We start from the raw sequence: 9,474 nt of genomic DNA on the forward strand, positions 1-9,474 counted from the left end.
AGGTATGTATGACACATATTGATTTAGATCATTAAGTATAGAGAAACTGATGTATTGGTTGCACATTAGCAATTATTGTCAGGCTGATTCTCCTGTCACTGGGCCAGAGGGCGCTTTCCTGTCCAGGTGAAGTATTTCAGAGAACCTGGTGCGTAAAAAGCCATTTTAATCCGTGCATCACTATTGAATTGTACTAAATTGTCTCATTTCAGACAACCTGGTAGAAACGCAGCTACAACTCGGTGCAGTCCTGCTGTTTTGCTTCTCTGCCCTTGGTGCAGTTTCACTTCACACCCCCTTGTTTATATTTTGCCCTACTTCGTTTGGTGTGTGTTTCCATTTTGGAAGCAGCTGATACAGAAACTGTGATTTGTAGTCTAGGTCTGGCTTATTGATTAGAGCTCAGTTCTCTCCTCGTGCTGGTCCAAGGACTGTTTTACATTTTGTAAAAAACTTTTCTATATTGTAGTGATTTTTTAAATTGTATTTCATTTAATTAGATCCCTGTGTGTCCAGGCTAAGGACTGAAGGTGGCGGAGGGTATTTGATGTGGACTGGTCCAAGTGTGTGCGATTGGTTGGCATTGGGGGTTCTTCACATTGGAATGCATGTTCACTAGTGCCTGGAGTGATTTACTTGTTTGACTATTCTTTTTTTTTTTTTTGTATTAATTTAGGACCAGTTGGCCCGGTAAGGCTTACCCTCCTCCACTGGTAGGCCTTAGTCCTGCAGTCTTCCCCCTTCCTTTCTATCTTCAGTGTGCTGTGGTTTTCAAATGTTTTGAAGAGATTTAGAATAAACAAAATTAATCTTTTAATTGCTGAATTGCATCTTTCTCCCTGGCGAGCGAACCTGAGCGCCTTATAGGCATTATATTTCCTTGTGTGTAATTCCCACGTGGCGTTGTTGGCATTTTTATTTGGTTACCCAATTCCCATTGTAAAGGTAAATTTAACGGGGTAACGTCACCACCAAATAACATATCCCTATGTTGCCACATAAAGACAAAACACCCAAACACAAACTGAGCAGTGTGGTGTCATGCATTGAACCAGGCTGCCAGTCTATAGCTCTAATTACATCAAGAAAACCAGCTCTCAAAAACAGCCCTGTTGTTGGCCTGTTCAGCTGCATTGTGGGAATTTGACTGACATACAGATACTGCCACCCCAGCTATTAGCTTAGCTCAGCTTAGCTCCATTTGAAATGCCCCTCATGCTATAGAAACCCCACTGCAGTCAGATGGCAAAGGACCTACGACACAGTTTGTGTGTACACACTAGTTTATGAGGTCCCTGATATGTGTCCGACTGAGACAGAGCTGTTCTGTCTCATAGTTTACAGGTTCTGTTGTTACACTTGATTACCTTCAGCTTTTGTCAGGTTTAGTCTATTTTCTGGAGTTTATTGTTTTTAACTTCCTTTTTGTGTAGTTGATTTTTATTTTCTTTTAATTTGAAGTTGTTCCCCATGCATTTTATTGAGCTGTGTTTCTTGTTGTTCATTTATGTTTAATTTAATCATCATGGAAAATCCCTGTGCAAGAGTAGAAATGATCTGAAACAGATTTGAACACAAAGAACATATAAACGATATCTACATATAGTTTTAATTATAATAGCTTTATTATTACCCTTGGTTTCCCAACAAGACCACAAACACATTTTTAATGTAACTGCAACATAATATCTTTTTAAATGTAGCTAAAATAATTTAGGAATGTAGATATGTGCTTACTCATCACTTTTAATTGGCCTTTTTTATTGTTGAAGCTGCTGCATAGAGCACTATTAAAATGATCTGAACATTTGAGTCCAGAGTTGGGATTTTAAATTAAATCTCCTGTGGATTTATAGTGCTTAATTGATCTGTTTTTTGTTACATTGTTACTTTCAGTCTATTTTGTTCATTCATTTATTTTTTTATTTGTGGATTCTTGTTTTCTCTATGATCAACTGGGCATACACATCGTTCAACCAGACATAAACACATATTTTGTTTTCAAACTCCACTGAAGGTTATTTTTACACTTCAGGTTGCAACAAAACAAACTACAAACCATCTTTACAGTGAAACACTTTTGTTTAACTGTTTTTTTTAGTTTTATACTATAGAAGAGTAGTCTTTGCTGTCAGTGTTATTTTAAACATATTTATTTTTCTTGTTTTTGTAACAACATTCAACTTTGCTATCATCAATACATTTAAAAAAAAGCATCTGTGCAAAATGGGGTTAAAAACCTGTCCATTATGCTTAGTCAGGCACTGTTCTTTTTTTCATTCCATTTCATTTCGAAAGCAATATGCATTCCTTCAAGAATACCGATTTCATTACTGTTTAAGTAACTTAGAAAAATGCCTCTTATGCTGATTTAAAATTAAAAAACTCTCTGTTGAACAGAATAAAAGGGCTTTAACATTAAGACCCAGAAGAACCAATTGATTGTGATGATTTGCTTGTAGTCATGTTGTTGAATGCTGCAGAGAGTAAAATCTTTGTGAGAACATGATACGTCCTGTCTCTGACGCTTCCACCATCTTTACTTTTGCACATAATGCTTGTTTATTATGAAACGTCCATGCTTTGATGCTCACATGTAACACAATCTGCTGTGCATTCACACCTCTCCGTGACCCCTGAGTTACCAGGCTGCAGCTGACTGACTCATCATGTTTTACAGGCTCTACCACACCCACCAGCTCTTTCACTGGAATTTTGCTTTTTGTGAACCTCCACCCATAGGACTCATCTCACTTCGCCTGTGCTGAAGTCTAAAACCACTTATGTCCTGAAGGGTGTGCTGAAGGAAGAACACATTTATCTACATTGCAGGCCGAAGATCTGGATAGAAGTGTACTTTTATTGGGTTTAAAATTAGTTATTTTGTCCTCAATTAATGAGTTATTGTGTCTGTTTTATCTGCTGCCATCATGGGCATGAATGTCAGATACATTTTGGACTTTTAATTAACTATTTGAGACATTCTTTCTTTCCAGGATGTAATGATTGTACATCTTACAACTTCAATGATTTTTAAAAACAAGTTTGAACTTACTGTGGGTTTTCCCTATTCCACCCACAGTCAAATGTATATATACAGGCTTAAATATATTTATACCTTCACCAACTTCAAGCATGTCTTTACTTGACTAGGTCAAGGCTTATTAAGTTTGTGTTAGTGATCATGATTGACTGCAGTTGGTAGTATTTCTTTGCAAGCATAATTCAACCTGGAGAGACTCACGACAAAGAGAAGCTGCAATTAAATGGTTTTATTTGACATGAATGACATAAGATATTTGGCGCTCGGACCTCGGTGGAAGACGCGAGTTTCGACAACAGCAATGTTATACATATGTATATATGTTATCATACCAACCTGTTTCCATCTTCAATGCAGCTGAAGGCAGTTGGCCAGCTTTAACTTTGCCTCCTGTTTAAATTACCCATGGGGTATGCTAAAATACTAGCAGGTCCACAGAAAACACCACTGGTCACAACTCCAAATCTGATTGGTTGATCAAACTGTCTATCTAGACTTACACTTTTATTTGTTCTGTTGATCTAAGGATCCTGATATGGATATCCAGCACGGAAGAAATTCTGCACAGAGACTGCACACAAATTCAGGTTAAACTTTTGCCCAACTCTCAGAACCATTCCACAGTGCAGTGTTCAGACAGAAATCATAGAAGCAGGTTTGTGTTATACTGTTACATTACAAACAAGAAAGCAGTCGATTATTTTAAGTTACAACATACTTTATAAGGATGATTCAAAAAAAGTAATTTAACTTTTTTTTAAATTTGCGGACTTAGTTTTGGCCTTCACTGAAAGTCCTGAAGGTCCTGAACATTTGCCACTGTCTATAAGTGGACTGAACATTCAAACTCCCAGGATCCCCTCAGAAACTCTGCAAGGGTGGAGGTCTTTTCCACCGTTAAACAAGACTAAATTTACACTGCTCCTCCAGAAACCAGGGTCAGACAATCGGTCGTAGCCTCCCTTCCTACACTCTGGAGTAAATTTTCCCGGGAAGACGTGTAATCCCTTGATAGTTAGAACACTCTCCGGTACCCCTTCAGTGTACTGGTACATGAGAAATAGATAGTTTGTAAATAAATAAATAAGAACCCAATTGATTGCATAAAATTTTCATTTGGATGTAGTTTATTAGGAGCCAAAGAAGAAAAGATAAAATTGGAGAAATATGATATCTCTCATTAGAACTCTAGCAGATCGTTTTGGATCAACTAAAGACTTCTTAGAAAATTCATGACATCCTGATAATAAAAATTACAGTAAAGTCTAGAAGTGATTGAGGCATGGACCTGCCTGCCAATGATTAGTAAAGAACACCTGCAGAAATACAAATCCAACTTTTTAAAATTAAGTCAAACTGTTTATATAATCTAAACAAATCAGAGCAGGTTTGAATCTAAATAGCAAATCAGTTGACTGTATATTTTCATGTTGTCTTGCTGCTAACCCAAAACATCCAGCCTTTTTACCCCAAATTAAATAGAGCTTTTTACTAACCTTTCCTACTTGTGTGGTTGCATGGTCAGTGCTCTGAGTTTGAAAGTTTGGGTTTTACTCTATCATCAATATGACAATTTTTGTGACTGCTTAAGTCAATTAGCTGTGGCAGCCATCTTGATTTGTGTTGATTTCATTAGTTAATCAGTTGTAGATGCAACTCCAATGATCACTTTCTGAAAGTGTCATTAAAGTCTGCTCAGTGGTTCAGGAAATATTTTGGTAACTGTAAAAACAAACACCCACATGCAAAATATATTACTCTGCCTTTGTCCTTGGCAGAAGGATATAACTCAAACCTTTAATTTTGCAGCTATGGCCTGAAATACTAACATCAACTTTCTTCTCTAAAGCCCAACAGGAATTTGGGGCTTATTTTTGGAATGATCTGACTTTTAACAAGGTTAGAAGTCTGTTGTTGCAATCCTTAAAATAGGTCAGATGGTTTTTATATTTAAAACATAGATCTAAATGTTCAGCCTGCTGCTGCATTTGTTTGTGTGCTAAGGTTTAATATACCCACAGAAGCAGCTGACAGGACACATACACATTAGAGCTAAATTTTACACAAACCTGCCTGACTGTCACGGACTGCAGCGTCAGGTTGTGCTGGATTGTGACACCTGAGCTCATCAAACAAAACAGAGAATATAGAAAGTTGTTTTCTTTACTTCTCCATTCAGCCAACAACAACATTGCATCAGCAGCTCAGTGCTGGTTCTGCCACCACACACTCAGAGTTTATTACATTCTTCATGCTGAATGGTTGAAATATGGCACATTCTCATATATCTCCAACTCTTGGATCAGAATGTGATTTACAGCTGCTGTGAGATGAATGTGCTCTTGTTTGAATTAGAAATATCTCAGAGGGAGGCAAGAAAACTGGTTTGATTTGCAGAAAGATCTGCTTCTTTGGCACAACAATACCATTTCTAATGTAGCTGCTTATATGAGGCCAGAGTTTAAACTCCTTTTGTTTATTGTGCTTTTTTACCTGATCATGTTTCCATCTATCAATCCATCATTCACTCCTTTTTTTCTCTTCTTCTCTTTGTTTTCTTTATTTCAACACACTGCAGCTCTCACTCAAACACAAGCTATTGTTGTAAGGTATGACTATGAGTTAGTTTCCTTTCATGCATCTTTTTCTTTCAGAACATTTTCCTCGTCTTCACCTTTAAGTTCCACCCTTGAAAATTTGGAAAGTTTTACCTTTATTGTGTGAAAGCTAAGCCAACATTCACACTATTGTTTTAGTTTCTTCCATTTGTTTCTTATACTCACTGCTTCTGCATACTTTCAGCTAATTCAGCCTTTCAGGTAAAACAGTCCGCTCATTCAGGAGATTATAGCTATGACTTTTGGTTTTTGAAACTTTGACACTTTTGGAAATATTATTTGTTCTAATTGAATGCATTGGGATCTCTTCAAATACACAAACTTTGTGCTCTTTGAAATCTGCCTTAGCATACTTGGTTTATTTTGTCTCCTTATGTGTCATATTTCATCCTTTTTGTCTGATAGCTATTTGAGTCTTCTTTGTCCTTTTAGTCTACTTATGCTTTCATGTCTTTTTAGTCTTGTGTCTCCTTATGTTGACCTTGTGCTTTTTCTGTCTGTCTCTCTTTTTGTCTTCTTTTTAATCTTCAATTAACCTTGAATGTTCAGTTATCACCTTTTTCAGCAAATTTAAGCAACATCATTCAGCACTTACAATGCATTGTAACAGAAAATGCTACTTTTTCTAGTTATTTGTTTTCCATTAAAGCTGCACAATCCAACCAAAACTGAAGTTGTTCATTTGTTTTTCAGTCTGCACCTTTATTTATCAGTCACAAGTGTGAAGCAAATACTCATTACTTTAAATTTGATTGGGTTTGGAAATTTGAAACAAATCTTAAGTGTGATGCAGCAGAAGGACTTATATTGTCCTGTTTCTAATTGTGCTTCATAAGGATCCTTTAATGACATTTTCTAACCATTTATGAACTGAAGACACCAGTTGTTTCTGTCTCTGTTTCATCTGAATCCCAACTTTCAGCAGCTCAACAGTTCATGGTCATTAATGTCTGATTCTCAACTTTATAAAGCTCCAAACATTTTCAGCAGGAGACAGATCTGGATCTAAGAGCAACTTGTGTCCACATAACCTCCGTCCTCTGTCTTTCTCTCTGTCTGAAACCTTTTAAAAAACTATGTATATTATAGACCTTACAACTATTGCAGGGTTTCCCCCAGAAAAAAAAGCTAAGCCCGGTGGTACAAATTTCCTTCCTTTTAGTGGAAATGATAGATGGTGAACCTGTATCTACAGAGAACAGGATTGTGATGGTTCTGGATGTGTCCTACTGCACTCTCTGGTGTGGTCAAACTTGTTTCACCCTCACACTAAACTAGTTAAACCTCTAACCAGACTTACTTTTTTCCCACCATGGAATTTTTGAACCTGTCCTTTTTACTTTGGAGTTGACTCAATTTATTGCTTCTTTTTATTTTGGACTGTGTATAGGCTGTTAATGTAAAATTTATCCCTCTTTAAGTGAACAGTGTTTGTGACTTTGGTGAGTATGAAACCGATTTCACTGGCCTGTTTTCACAGATACTAGTGACAAGGACACACCTGAAATAAAGCTGAGAGCCAAAATAGAACTATTTATTAGCCACATTTTACATTTTGTACAGTCCTGATTGCTCATGTTTTGTTTCAGAATATTTTAGGTCATTGCAATTGTTTCATTATGTAGTAGCCTGAGTGGGAGGGGTGTGTTCTTTAAACTGGTGGAACCATAATGGTTCACAATATTGAATCTAAGGTCAGTTTATACTGGGAAATAGAAACCAACAACACCACCTGGAGTTCTAATAGACAAAAAGGTCACGGGTTCGTTCTACTGCAAATAAAACAAGAGGAGAAAAGATTCGAAATGTTCACAAAAATGTATTTATGTGCCAACCCTTTCAATAATGAAACGATTTATTTTTTTAAAAACCCACTGTTGCAAATTAGAAAGATAAAAACAGTTAAAATCCAATATTACAAAAGGGCAAAGATAAAACAATTGTTCACCACAATATAAGCAAGCAGACCGTGATAATTTCAGGGAGAACCGAGGCTTACCAGTGGGGGGGACTGTGAAGAAAGGAATGGACCACCCTAAACACTGCAAAAACACAGCAAACAAAAATGCACAAAAAAAAAAAAAAAAAAAAAAAAAAAAAAAAAAAAAAAAAAAAAAAAAAAAAAAAAAAAAGTGCTCCAACAAAATACACACAACACGCGACACCACCACCAAGAGCCACCACCGCCACACGGAGCCTCTGTTCCTAAAGAAACACAAGAAACAGCTTGAATATACCAGTGGTGTCAGAATAAAAACAGCAATAAAAATACAGTAATTCAGTTGATTCAACTAAAATGGTGCAGTCAGACCCTCAGTCCAGAGGGTAAGGTCCAAGTTAGTCCCAAATTATTCTTCAGGTGGGCAAAACAGCAGCGAGTCACAGCAGAGTAAAAAGCCGACAGAAGCGCTCAGGTAGCTGAAATGAAACCGATTATTAATTCCAATTAATAACAGCTTGATTTTACAAAGCATTATTGCCTACCTTTAAACTGTTAGATTTATGGCACTGCCGTCTGAGCTGGTTGACAAATAGATCAAGGCGTTCGGCTGTAACAAAATACTATATAAGTGTTTGTTTATATGGAACGGTTGATAGCCTAGCATGATAGCCCTTACCTTTTAGCCATACAAAGCACAAAGGACGGATCGGTCCTGATAACCCTCACACGCAGCAGAGGACGGGCTAAACAGAGGATGTCAAATCACAGTTTACCTTAGTGACTACTATTAAAACGGACTTAAACAATAAAAAAAAAAAACCACTAAGCTTACCAGAGGACGGTTAATAGCCACAACACCAGGAACAAGCAAACGTCATGACACAAGGCATCTCCTGAAGGGTGGAGGATTGCTTTTATACAGACACACAAATTGGCTGTCTTAAAGTGGCAGCATACCATTTATGCAGCTACATTCATCTTGTTTTATTACTAAACCTGGTAACACATTTTTCCAACTCATATTTCTGCCTTGGGTGGCACAGCAGAGCAGTGGTTAGAGCTGTCACCTTCCAACAAGAAGGTTGCAGGATCACGTCCTGACCTGGGGCCTTTCTGGGTAGAGTTTACATATTCTCCCTAAGCACACATGGGTTTACTCTGGTTTCCTCCCACTGACCAAAAACATGCATGTTAAGTTTATTGGTAACTCTTAACTCCTTGGTGAGAGTGTGAATGGTTGTTTGTCTTTATGTGTCCCTGTGATGGGCTTGTGACCTGTCCAGAGTGTCTGCTGCCTCTCTCACAGTGACTGCTGGAGGTAGGCACCGGCTCCCCATGACCTGGAATGGAGAAGTGGGTAAAGAAAATGATTGGATGGATATTTCTGCCTCTGTGTCTCATTTCAATATGTCATGCTCCTATAGTTTACCTTGCTGGATCATTAACTAAATTTACTAACTACAGCTACATTTTAATACTTACACATACTACAAATATCTGTACTTTTGTACAGGAGAGAACTGAACTGTAGCTGTGTTCCCCTCTGGAAGGAAACAAAGACTGATACACATAGACATCAGGCATCATAGACATAGTTTTACACAATTATTTGACTGAAGAAAAAGAGTTTTTTTTTTTTTTTCAATTTTGCATTAATTAATAATTGGAATTGATCAGTAATTTAAGACAATTTGACACAAAGTGTTGAACTACAATCCATCTACAGGTGCTGGTCATAAAATTAGAATATCATGAAAAAGTAGATTGATTTCAGTAATTCCATTTAAAAAGTGAAACTTGTATATTATATTCATACATTACATACAAACTCATATATTTCAAATGTTTATTTCGTTTAATTTTGATGATTA

General features: G+C 37.0%; 1 long non-coding RNA gene across 1 annotated transcript; it reads right to left on the reverse strand.

Annotated features, from left to right (window-relative positions):
* Positions 1–7,092: 7,092 nt before the first annotated feature.
* LOC112451329 lies at positions 7,093–8,867 on the reverse strand. The gene is made up of 4 exons (XR_003040136.2): positions 8,436–8,867; positions 8,280–8,346; positions 8,146–8,210; positions 7,093–8,079 (listed from the first exon to the last, which is right to left on the reverse strand). It is a non-coding gene; the product is annotated as an uncharacterized LOC112451329 (long non-coding RNA).
* Positions 8,868–9,474: the final 607 nt, after the last annotated feature.

Source organism: Kryptolebias marmoratus, linkage group LG15, assembly GCF_001649575.2.
Source record: "Kryptolebias marmoratus isolate JLee-2015 linkage group LG15, ASM164957v2, whole genome shotgun sequence".
Taxonomy (NCBI): Eukaryota; Metazoa; Chordata; class Actinopteri; order Cyprinodontiformes; family Rivulidae; genus Kryptolebias; species Kryptolebias marmoratus.